The 13,049-nt window shown below is 38.0% G+C and overlaps 1 protein-coding gene and 1 non-coding gene across 3 annotated transcripts in view; one reads left to right on the top strand and one right to left on the bottom strand.

Moving 5' to 3' along the window:
* STAG1 (stromal antigen 1) overlaps positions 1–13,049 on the top strand; it is a 411,299-nt gene that overhangs the window by 43,467 nt on the left and 354,783 nt on the right. The gene's annotated exons all lie outside the window — the stretch shown is intronic.
* Positions 6,510–6,702, bottom strand: LOC128593086 (U2 spliceosomal RNA). Its single transcript, XR_008382257.1, has one exon. It is a non-coding gene; the product is annotated as a U2 spliceosomal RNA (small nuclear RNA).

Raw genomic sequence — 13,049 nt, 5'->3', positions numbered from 1 at the left:
CCAACACTGAAGATTTGATTTGTTCCATTTTTTCCTTTAAATGAATCTCCCACTGTGATGATAGACTGATACCTGATTTCCCTAGGTCTGTGAAAGATGGCCCAGATTCATTGTGCTCTCTGAAGTTATTCTTCATGTGTACATTCATTTACTTTAGAATACTCTTTAATTTTTGTGAATTTTGTCCAGATTTCTCTTTCTCTTTATTTATTTTTTTATGTCTGCCTGGAGGAGATAGGGTGAAAAATGACAAATTGTCACAAAGAAAGGTACAAAACACTTTGGAAATGGTACATAAATAGGGCATATCAACCGCATTTAGGAATGAATATTATGAGGCAGCCTTTGAAATTCTTTTTTTTTTTTAAGACAGAGTCTTACTCTTTTATCTAGGTGAGAGTGCCCTGGTGCCTGGTGTCAGCCTCAAACTCCTGCGCTTAAGTGATCCTCCTTCCTTAGCCTCCCAAGTAGCTGTAACTGTAGGCTCCCACCACAGTGCCCAGCTTATTTTTTCTAATTTTAGTAGAGACAGAGTCTCTTGCTCAGGCTGGTCTCAAACTCTTGAGCTCAGGGGATCCTCTTGCCTTGGTTTCCCAGAGTGCTAGGATTATAGGCATAAGCCACTGTGAGTGGCCCAGCTTTTGAAATTATTGTCTTGCTAAAAATGTGCATAGTTATGAAGAACACCAAAAAACATTGAACGGGGTAAAGAGCATCAGGCCAATATAGTCAAGTGATGATGAGAAAATGCAACTAACTAATTCTCTAGATAGTAGTAATACTTGATTGTGCTTAAACAATCACAAGGAATCCTTAAGTATTTGAATAAAGCAGTAATCTCAGCAAAGGAGGCACTATAAAATTAGGCTATGGAGATATTAGAGAAAGACATTCTCAATAGGAGCAAAAGATGGCTCAGTCTCCCATCCAAGTACTAATCTCCAACAAAAAAAAAAAAAGGCCCAGTCTCTCCCGTTTGACACTGGTTAGCAAATCCAAAGGGTTGAAAACTATCAGCACCGGTATGCAAACATCAAAGTATTTTTTCCAAACAAGTTAGTTCAGATCTATTCAGATGTTTAATGTGAATAAAATAGGAAACAATTGCTTGGTTCTTCATTATAAAGCAGGTTGTGGTTGAATTGTTAGACATAGAAGCTCAGCAATAAAGATTCTCTATGGGAATAGCATCTGTGCCAGCATTTGTTATTCCCAAATGATCCTTCACAACAGATTTTTTTATAAAGAGGAACCCCATTTTTATAGGTGACTGTACATAGTCTTGATTTCCCATGCTTAACATAGGTTAAAATAGTAAGAAAATAAGAAAGTATGTTTTCAGTTTTTGTTGTTTTTTTTTTTCTACAAGCTCATTACTTTGCAACTATTTTTCCAGGAACCAGTACATCTTAAGATGGAGTGTTGCTAGTCTTTAGGAATTAATCTAATGAGATAGTAGCAGAAGAGAGAGTTAAAGGTTTCAGTCAGTCTTGGTGTTGTCATGCCTTAGTTTTGGGGCGTTTCATATGGCCCCTTTACTCAGTTTCTTTTTTTTTTCTGAAAGTTAATAATGATTCCTGTAATGGGATTGAGAAGATGTATCTGAAAATGATTTGTAAGTGACAAGTAATAGATTTTTGTTATACATATTTTACTTTTAAAGATTATAAATGAAGAGTTGGGGGAAAGAGGGAAAAAAGGAAAGAGATATTTCAAAGCAGAGCCATACAATATTAACCTGTCAAATTTAAAGAGTTTTAATGTCAGGATGAGTTACTTGTAGAAAATGCTGACAGATGGCTTAACTATCTTTATTTATTTAATAAGTGTTATAAAAACAAACAGGACCTATATTACAGATGCTAAACATTTGGTAATAACCATGTTTTGTATAGTTGTAATATGTATTTGTTAAGAAAATATCAGTATAAATGTGACTGTGGACATTTGACTTGTGCTAAATGTACCTCATATTTATTTATTTAGACATTTGCTGTGCAGTTTAGTTTCTGTAATTATATCTTCTAACCTCCACCCATCCCCCAACCCCCCATTTTTTTTTTTTTTTTTTTTGGAGACAGAGTCTCACTGTGTCACCCTAGGTAGAGTGCCCTAGCTTCACAGCTCACAGCAACCTCCAACTCTTGGCTTAAGCTATTCTCTTGCCTCGGCCTCTCAAGTATCTGGGACTGTAGGTGCCCGCCACAATGGCTGGCTGTTTTTTGTTGCACATGTTGTTGTTTGGCTGGCCTGGGCCAGGTTGGAACACACCAGTCCGTAACCACTGTGCTATGGGTGCTGAACTTTCAAACCCCCTTTTAGAAACATGATATACTTCCTGGAAATGTTATCATGTTGAGGACATTTTACTCTTTATTTTTATTTATTTATTTATTTATTTATTTTGCAGTTTTTGGCCGGGGGCTGGGTTTGAACCTACCACCTCCGACATATGGGGCCGGCGCCCCTACTCTTTATTTTCTATTCCTCTTAGTTGGACAACTCCACACTTCTAAATGTCTGGGTTATATTTGATTCTAAGGAGTTTGGACTGTAAGTAAGATTCTATTCCTCTTAATTAGACAACTCCACACTTCTAAATGTCTGGGTTATATTTGATTCTAAGGAGTTTGGACTGTAAGTAAGACTTTGCATTGCATTGTAGTGTTAGGTGGTAGTCTCTATTTGTCAGAGAATGCTTACTTGTTTTTTATACTAGAGATCCTTAGGTTACTTACATTAGAAACAACTGGAGTGCTTGTTGAAAATCTAAGGTCTGATTCCATTAAAGACTTAAACTGAATCAAAATCAACTTTGATTGCACTTTTCATTTGGGGAGTTTAAAAAAATATTAGCAGTTAGACCTCACCCCCAGAGAATCTGATTTAATTGGTCTAGTGTTATATCTAGGGTTCTTAATCTGTTTTAGAATCATATGGGAAGTCTGAAAGTGAGAGTTTGTGATTCAGTTGGTGAGGGGTGAAGCCTGAGATTTTGCATTTCTAAAGAAGTTTCCCAGGTGATACAAATGCTTTTAGTTTAGGGACCACACTTTGTTGACTGTACACTGACTGGGGTGAGGAACCACCTGCTTAATTTGGAGGCTATATAATGTTAAGTGAGGAACTAAGTTCTTACGCAATATATGAAATGTAATAGATTTCAAAGTAAAAAAATGTTAAATGTGGAAAATCCATTTATAAAGCGGAGGTGATGTTACTTGTTTTTTTACGTCTAAAATAAGTATTCAAATTTAATTTACAATTAAAAACCTCAAACATGGTAAATCAAAATTTGCCCAAAACAGTATTGTCAGAGATGTTTAAACACAGCAGATGTTCCCTCCCCAGCTTTATTTGGGTAAATTAAGTAAAACTTACTTTTTTTTAAAGAGTTCAGTTTTATGTGTTTTGACAAGTGTTATCAATTGTGTAATCATTAACAGAATCAAGGTATAATAACATTTCTAACAATTGCCTCATGCCCCAATCCCAGTTTCTGGTAATCACTGATCTGTTTTCTTACCGTATAGTCCTTCTTTCCCAGAATGTCCTATAAATTGAAACATTTAATATGTAACCTTTTGAGTCTGACTTCATTCACTAGGTGCAATGCATTTGAGGTCAGTCCATGCTGTTGTGTTTGTTAACTTCATTCCTGTTTTAGAAAGGGAAGTTTTAGGTTTATAGCAGAATTGAGAAAGTACAGAGTGTGTCCAGGCCCCTCTCCCCTCCACCTCATGCACAGCCTCCCCACGACCACAGAGTGGTACATTTATTATAGCAGTGAACCTACATTGACATGCCATTATCATCCATAGTTCATAGTTTACATTAAGATTTACTCTTCATGGTACACAGTGTATTGGTTTTGACAAATACAAAATGTATCTTTCTTTATGAGACTGTTCAGAATAGTTTTGCTGCCCTAAAATTCTTCTGTTGCCCTTGTAACAATTGATTATATAAATAGGGGTTATTATACCCAACTAAACTGGAGTTGAGGGACTAGAGGACGGAATAGGTACTCACGGTATAAAACTGCAGGGATTGTCTTGAAAGCCCACTTACCAAAATGACCGGCTGTAACCTCGAGGCTAGTTTTACCTATCTAGCAGCTGCTATACTGACCTTTTATTTTAAGACTGTTTCACCTTTTGCTGTTAATCACCAACTGGAGCTTGCTGGCTCCTCTAAAATGTCGCGAGGGCCATTGAGCTTTCTATCAAAACAGTTTACACATTTCTCTTTCCTAATAAAATTCTGATCTTTACTTTGCCAGTCTGTGTATGCCCTGAATTGTAATCATGTTTTTATATATTCTTAAATAAAATATTTAGCTTACAAATTCATTTCTATACATTATTTGGTTTTGATATACCTCGTATCACAAATGGGATCCAAGGTGATCTCACCTGGAGAGATATGATGGCCCTTGGGACTACTGCTTCCTGTTCTGTGTTTTGCTTTTTTTTTTTTGGCCTGTGAATCTTTCTCTGAGATTACTCTCATTTCTTGTGGTCTGTATTCTCCAGTTTTATTTGGGATTTGATTTCTGAGAGGTTTTCCCCTTGTTTATTGAGAGACTTCCTGTCCTGTTAAAGAGGGTTTGATGTCCTCCGCTACTCCGGAGGCTGAGGCAAGAGGATCGCTTAAGCTGAGGAGCTGGAGGTTGCTGTGAGCTGTGACAATAAAGTGAGATTCAGTTTCTTTAAAAAAAAAAAAAAAAAAAAAAAAAAAAGAGGGTTTGATGTCCTTTCTGGTGAGTATGTACTTTTTGTTTTTATTTCAGTTTTTGTATACTTAGCATTAAACCAAGTCACCTAGATAAATTTACTTACAAAATGGGCTCTCAAAGTTCAAAGGCATGCCAAGGTAAGCCCCCATTGAGGATTCCAGCTGGGATATTATGGACCAGTTTTATTAAAGATAGCTTGGATTTATAATGGCCTTTGTAGTGTTCTTTTGACCTTCCTAAGTTGTTTTTCTCTTATGGCTATAGCTGCAAGACAAAGCAGTCTAAACAGGACATAGACCTTAACTGGTATCTGAGGCAGCCAAATGCATTCAAGAATCAGAATTTGCTTTGCTCAAAAATACTGTCTCTAAGTTACCAGACACAAATTAAAAAAAGTAGATAAAGGCCTTAGAAGCACAATCTTTTTCTGTTTCAGGCACTACTTAACTATCTTTTTCTCTCTACTCTCCACACTTACCTCCTTTTGTGATATTTCTTTACTTTCAAAAACTTTTTTGTGATAGTTCTTCCCCCTCTTACTCCTCTTTCAACCTCAGCGAATAAAAACTTGCCACTTAAAGATTAGGGCCGCTAATGATTCTTGGATCCAGCTAAGGAATTTTGTAAGGTTACTGAGGTCCCTTAGGTTTTGCTGATGAATTTAATACTACATTTTAAGCTTCCCAGCTTTGCTTCTCCAGTATTTACCAGGTTGTTCACATGCTTGTGAGAGAAGGCCAGGCCCAGCAGTGGATGGCAAAAGCTAGTTGGACCTATCCCTAATAGGATTTACAGAGACTTGGCTCCTCTCCCCAGAATCTGGACTGCATTGTGAGATTTGTCTTTATAATTAGTAAAAGAACACTGAAATAGGCCCCCCCCCGAAGCATTTTATAAAGCTATAGATTAGAATAAAATTCAGGCTTCTGCCCAGGAGCCAAATGAACCAATTCATAACCATTATAACAGATTCTAGGTTGTGTTCAGAGAAAACTCTGACTTTCCCATGGGTCTTGACTTTATATTAGAGTCACCCTTAATTTTATGTTAATGGTCTCTTCTAAGAACTTTCTCAGTTGAAAGAGCTCGTCTGGAATGGGAGACTATACCAGCTCCAGACCTTGTTAATTTGATAAAACACCTGGCTCACACCTAAAAAATACCAATAGAAAGAAGGCTACTAAAATCCAAAATCTCTGATTATGGCAGATAAATCCTCCCATAGAAAATATTTGAGGCTGAGTGGCACAAATCTGATCCACAAGAGCCACCTTATGATGTCTGTATTTATAATAATCAGCCTGGCCACTGAAAGAAGAGCTATTACAAACGGTAGCAAACTAAACTGTCTTTTTCACTTCACATTTTGGCTTCTCCTTTCTCTTGAACGGGCTCTGGAGATACTTAGGGGCTTTTTCCAGTCCTGTCTCTTAATCACTTCAGGAAAATCACTCTTCAAATTGGCAATGAAATTCTGACTATTCATTGTCAGTCATGACTGTCCTATTAGTGCTCAACCCCATCAATCTTAACCAGCCTCTGCCTTAAATAAGAAGAAGATTCAAGTGATGGGAGTTGTAATAAACCATTGACAGATTTTCTATCCTGGTTCATTATTTTTCACCTTGGGCTTTTACGGGATACCCAGTCCTCTTATTGGTAGAATCTGCTTCAGCTAATTGATTGGGACAAGAGTTTAAAAAAAATACCATGGTGATACCCCTTTCTGAAAAAGAGAAATAACTTTTTTTTTTTTAAACCCTGGGTGGGGAGGGGGTGCATTGTTCCTGGAGGTATTGTAAACCAGGTCAGTGCATAAGAAGTGGCTGGAGTAAGTTCCTATTCCATCTCTCTACTTAAAAAATCCATTTAATAGATTGTCCTTGAATAGAGAATGTATCAGATATTAAACTGGTAAGATCAGATAACTACACATGATCTTAGCCAAAAGACTGAGAAGTGGTAATTTTAGAGTTTGATAAACCCAGTGATCTGCTGGATTCTATCAGTGTTGTTCTGCTCATTTTTTATTCTGTCCTGCACACTAAAAACATCTCTGCTGGCCCCTAAAATGCCCTACTGAAACATCTACCTGTATTTATGGGCTATTTCATCAATAGGACATTGGTAGAATCCACCCTCAATCAAATTCAGATTTATCCAGCCAAGCTCTTAAATAATATTAAACAATATTTCTTGAGCCATTCCACCTTATAAGACATGAGACCCATCATTAAAGAATACAAAACTCAAGTTAATAATTTCTTAAACTCTAGTCCCTGGAATGCTCTCATTATCCCAATAGAAATATCCAGTGGCTGAAGGTAAAGGTAGAGATTTGTTCAGGATCTCTGTGTGGTAAATAACATTGTTATATCCTGTCACCTCATATTCTGAAATCCGCCTAATTTGATGATCATAGTATCAACTTGGAGTAAATTTTTCACTGTACTTGACCTCTGTAGTACTTTTACCAGTATCCTGGTGGTGTAGCCAATCTGCATCTAATTGGCTCATATGCCTTAGGGTTTTAGTGAAAGTCATTCTCATTTCTCTAAAATTCTGAAGGCTAATTTGGAAGATGGAACCTTTCCCTAGGCTTGTCCTTACTACAATATGTGGGTGACTGACCTTTGCTCTGTCTCTGTCACAGTGGCTTATGAAGAAGACAGGGCTGACTTATGAAAACTCCCAGCCACAAAAAATTGTAAGATTTCTAAAGAAAGGTACTAATACAGATGACTCAAGTCAAAGATTTGAGTTATCTGATTTCTGAGATAAGAGTACATTTGGACCCTGAGTGGATCCAGGATGGCCTTCAATTCTCTAAATGCAAAACTATACAGCAGCTATGAGGGTTTCTTAGACTCAGGTACTACTATAACTAGATACCAAACTTTTCTTTGTTCGATCAACCAGTGCATGCCCTACATAGTATTAAAGAAGAATCTGAAGATAATGGTCTGGGTATTGTGGCTCACGCCTGTAATCCTCACCCTCTGGGAGGCTGATGTGGGAGGATAGTTGAGGTCAGGAGTTTGAGTCTAACCTGAGCAAGAGCAAGACCCCATCTCTACCAAAAATAGAAAAAAATTAGCTGGGCATGGTGGTACACGCAATAGTCCTAGGTACTGTAATTCCAGGTGCTCAGGAGACTAAGGCTGGAGATTGTTTGAGCCCAGGAGTTTTGAGATTGCAGTGAGCTATGATGATACCACTGCCCTCTCCCTGGGGTGACAAAGTAAGACACTGTTCTTTAAGTAAACAAACAAATGAAAATAATATGTTTATTACATTAAAAAAGGGACTTCTAAATTCCCCTGCCTTGGGATACCCCAACTATCAACTCCTTTTCTGTTTATGAAAAGAAAGGAAATGCCTTGGGTGTCCCAACTTAAAAACTTGAGATCAGCATTGCCCCATTAGATATTATGGCTAAAAATTAGTACTAATAGCTCAGAGATTATTGCCCAGTTTTGAAAACTATCTCAGCTACTACCAGCTGCTAGTCAGATCCATCAAAGAAATTGTCATGGGACCTTCCTTGACCCCTTTTGTTTCCCATCCTGTCCGAATTCTTCTAAATTTACATTGCTTATACCCCAAGTTTAGATATATGTCTCTATCAGTTACCTTTTATGAATTTCTTTTGGTAATTCTTCCTCATGTAGTTCTTTCTTGGTATAAAAGTTTAATCCTGCTACTGTTAGCCCTTTGATGAGACACCTCCCCCCAAGCAATGACTTGACTCCCCCAAAAGTCAATGACATTAGATGTCATTACCCATCTGTAAACCATGATGCTAAACTACCATGGTTTACAGATGGGTCATAGTTAAAGGATTACAGTGGTAAATACTGTGCAGAAGATGCAGTTGCTAGTTTTGTAGTTACTGAAGCAATCTTCTTGCCTGGACTCCTTCTATCCAACATGATAATAAACTTTCTGCCCTTACTTGGACTTGCCTCCTTGCTCAGTTACGAAAATCTGCTAATACGCATATAGGCAGTAGGTATGCCTTTGGGGTTACTCATGATTTTAAACTGTTATAGAAGCAGTGGATTTCTGCACCTCCACGGGAGGAATGGATCCCCTGAATGAGACTTATTAGATGGTCATCCAGCTACCTGCTACTTTGGCTAGTATCAGAATTCCTGGACATTCAAAGTTAGACTCTATGAAGGATAGAAGAAATCATCTTGTTGATAATTTTTAAGAAATGCTGCTACTAAAGCTTTAGTCGAATCTTTGTCATGGTCCCACTAAAAGAGCTTTCAAAAGATGATTTGAGAACAGTTACCAAAGATGCACAAAATGCGGATCCAAAAGCTGAAAAATAAAATTGGAAAAATCATGGCTGCTGGTTTGATATAAGACAACTATGATTTGGACCTGTTATAAATCAGTTCTCCCAAATAAATATATGCTGTTTGCTATATAGTACATGATTTGACAACTGCCAATTAATTTAAACTATTGGTGGGGCAACATAACAAAAGATAAACTGCTAAAATTGCTTATTTGGCTTGTGCCACTTGCCTTAAATTTAATCCCATAAAAGGTGTACACTTTGTTTCCATCTATTTTAATTTATCTAATAGGCTGTTTAGGTTTGGCAAATAAATTTTATGTAACTGCTACCTTCCCATGGATATTCATATGTATGATCTCGATGTTTTCCCATTGCTTCAAAGCTTTTCCTTATAGACAAGCCACTGCTTCTGTTGTGCCCAAAATTCTTCTAGAGAAAATTATTCCCAGTTTGAGGAACTGACCTTGAATTTCATATTGATGAGGGAATTCACTTTACTGGCCATGTTTGTCCATTTTACATTTCCATCATATTCATTATCTCCCATTTTATACTCAGTAGAACAAACAAATGGAACTGTAAAAAACCCAGTTGACAAAATTTATAGAAATTGTACACCTTTCTTGGTCTAGGGTTCTTCCTTTGGTATAATTAAATTTGAAAGGCATTCCCTTTGGGGTCCACAAACTCTGGTGTTTTAAAATAATCATAGTTTGTCAGACACATTTGGATCTTTCTAAATTTGACTCTCACTTAATAAAAGTAGACATACTCTCTATGATAAGGACATTATGAAAATAATGGATAAGAAAATATGCTTTGGTAGAATAGTCTTTACACAATATACTCATGGAGATAAAGACCTAAAGCACCAGTCTGCAACCCGTTGACTTTGTCCCCTGAAGAAGACACCTAAAGAACTCTTGCCAAATTCATTGAAAGGGTCTATATCTAAGTCTTTCTCACCAATTTCTGTGCTGCCAAGTTCCAAGCCATTGTCTCCTAGATTCACATCTCATGTAAAAAGGTTCTATTCCTTATTGGATCAGTACCTCAACAGATGATTTAAAACTAAAGTTAACCTGTAATTGAAACAGACATCCATAGTACACTGCTATCTATGATGCTTTGGACTAGGCCAGTATGGCCTTTCTCTTTTATATTTTATTTTATTTATTTATTTATTTTGGAGGCAGGGTCTCACTCTTGCTCAGGGGAGACTACAGTGGCATCATCCTAGCTCACTGCAGCCTCAAATTCCTGGGCTCAAGCAATCCTTCTGTCCCAAGTAGCTGGGACTAGAGGCACATGCCACCATGCCTAGTTAATTTTTTCTGTTTTTTGTAGAGACAGTCTTGCTCTTGCTCAGGCTGGTCTTGAACTCCTGACCTCAATCAGTCCTTTTGCCTCAGCTTCCTAGAGTGCTAGGATTACAGGTATGAGCCACTATGCCAGTCCCTAGTACCTTCTTAATTTGTCCTTATTTTCCTGGAAAAGCAGTGCTGTAATTTACATTTCCCAATCTGTTGCCACAGGGCAGAGTTTAATGAACTATTGTATTTATCAAGAAAATTCATGCTGTAACATGATACAAGTAGCTTTTAGTCTACCCCATAACAGATTTCGCTGATGTTCCCATGTAACTCTTTAAATTGTGCATCTACCATTTTTACAAGGGTTAAGTTTTTGGACTCATTTATGTAGATTCCATGCTTTAAGAGTACTTAAGGTCTATAGAAATACTTAAAAATTAAATTCAATTGGGGTGTGGTGGCTCGTTCCTGTAATCCCAGCACTTTGAGAGGCTGAGGTGGGAGGATAGCTTGATACCCAGGAATCTGAGACCAGTTTGGGTAACATAATAAGACCTAATTTCTACAAAAAGAAGAAAAAATAGCCCAGTGTGGTTGGGAATATTTCTTGATTTAATTTAAATTGGTAAAATCTGAACATTTCATTGATGTTAATTTACACCATCATGTGAAAAGAGGTACCTTAACATGAGACAAATCAAACAGGATGGGCCTCAGTTGTTAGAGCCTTTTTCTCCTTGGATCAGAGACAGCTACTTAGAAACAGTGGTCAAAATTCATTCTTAAGAATTGGGTCTATAACTGATTCCATAGCTCAACAGACTTCCCTAGGTTCTCTTGCCAAAGTGGTTTTAGATAACAGGATTGCTCTGGATTACTTCTTACACCTTAAACAAGGTGGTGCTTGTGCATTTGCTAACATTACTTACTACACATGGGTAAATTTCTCTGGAAAAATATAAGAAAAAAAAGGCCAAGTCACCTCGTTCTTACAGGTTTTACCAGATACATCTAGATTTTTTGATTTGTTCAGGTGGTTACCTTCAAAATTGGGCTTATGGTTACTTTACAGTTTTCTTTTTGTTATTTTGAGACAGTCATCATTCTGTTGTTCAGGCTAGAGTCCCATGATGTCAGCATCCTTAAACTCTTGGATACAAATAATCTTCCTGTTTTAGTTTCCTATGTAGCTGGGACTACAGGCACCCAGTGCAATGCTTGGCTTGTTTTTTCTAGTTATTAGTCGAGATGGAGTGTTGCTGTTGCTCTGGCTGGTCTCAAACTCCTGATTTCAAGGTATCCTCTGGCCTTGGCCTCGCAGAATGCTGGGATTTCACTGCACTTACTGTACAGCTATTATAAAACCAGATTTATCATTTTGTTACTGATTACTCTTTTTTATTTTTTTGAGAAAGAATCTCAAGCTGTTGCCCTAGGTAGAGTGTTGTGGTGCCATAGCTCACAGCAACCTCCAACTCTTAGGCTCAAGCAATCCTTTTGCCTCAGTTTTTTTTTTTTTCCTCCCTTTACCCCCCTATTTTAAGTAGAGAGAGGGTCTCGCTTTTGCTCAGGCTTGTCTTGAATTTGTGAGCTTAAGCAATCCACCAGCCTTGGCCTACCAGAGTGCTAGGATTACAGGTGTGAGCCACTGCACCAGGCCTACATTATGTTCTTTTTTTTTTTTGTAGAGACAGAGTCTCACTGTACCGCCCCAGGTAGAGTGCTGTGGTGTCACATGGCTCACAGCAACCTCTAACTTTTGGGCTTACGCAATTCTCTTGCCTCAGCCTCCCGAGCAGCTGGGACTACAGGCGCCCGCCAACGCCCGGCTATTTTTTTGTTGCAGTTTGGCCGGGGCTGGGTTTGAACCCGCCACCCTCGGCATATGGGGCCAGCGCCCTACTCACTGAGCCACAGGCGCCGCCCTACATTATGTTCTTTACACTCTGCTCTTGTTGCCTACTCTTTTTTTTTTTTTTTGTAGAGACAGAGTCTCACTGTACCGCCCGAGGGTAGAGTGCCGTGGAGTCACACGGCTCACAGCAACCTCCAGCTCTTGGGCTTACGCGATTCTCTGGCCTCAGCCTCCCGAGCAGCTGGGACTACAGGCGCCCGCCACAACGCCCGGCTATTTTTTTGTTGCAGTTTGGCCGGGGCTGGGCCTGAACCCATCACCCTCGGTATATGGGGCCGGCGCCCTACTCACTGAGCCACAGGCGCCACCCTTGTTGCCTACTCTTTATAAAGCCAGTATGGAAACACAACTATTTATTTTCTGATGATTTTGTGTCCTGCAGCTTTGCTGGATTTGTATATTAGTTTTAAAAGTTTTCTTGTGTGAGAGTTTTTCTACATATAAGATCATGTTATTTGTAAGTAGAGATAGTTTTATTTCTTTCTTTACAATTTGGATGCATTTTATTTCATTTTCCTGACTTACTGTTTTGGCTAGGATTTCTGGTACTATGTTGAATAGAAATGGTGAATGTCTGGGTTGAGTCAGTGAATAAGAGTTGTAAGTAAATATGAAGGCTATTACTTTATACCTTTATAATACTTTATAAACAATGTATACTTAATGCTATGCTAAATTTATTTTAAAACATTATTTTCTTCCTTTGATAAATTAACTTCAGTTTACTGAAAGTTTTACTTTATAAACTTTTCGATTTTTTGGTAGTATTAC

Source organism: Nycticebus coucang, chromosome 8 (genome assembly GCF_027406575.1).
Source record: "Nycticebus coucang isolate mNycCou1 chromosome 8, mNycCou1.pri, whole genome shotgun sequence".
Taxonomy (NCBI): domain Eukaryota; kingdom Metazoa; phylum Chordata; class Mammalia; order Primates; family Lorisidae; genus Nycticebus; species Nycticebus coucang.
This window is presented reverse-complemented; position numbering and strand designations above follow the sequence as displayed.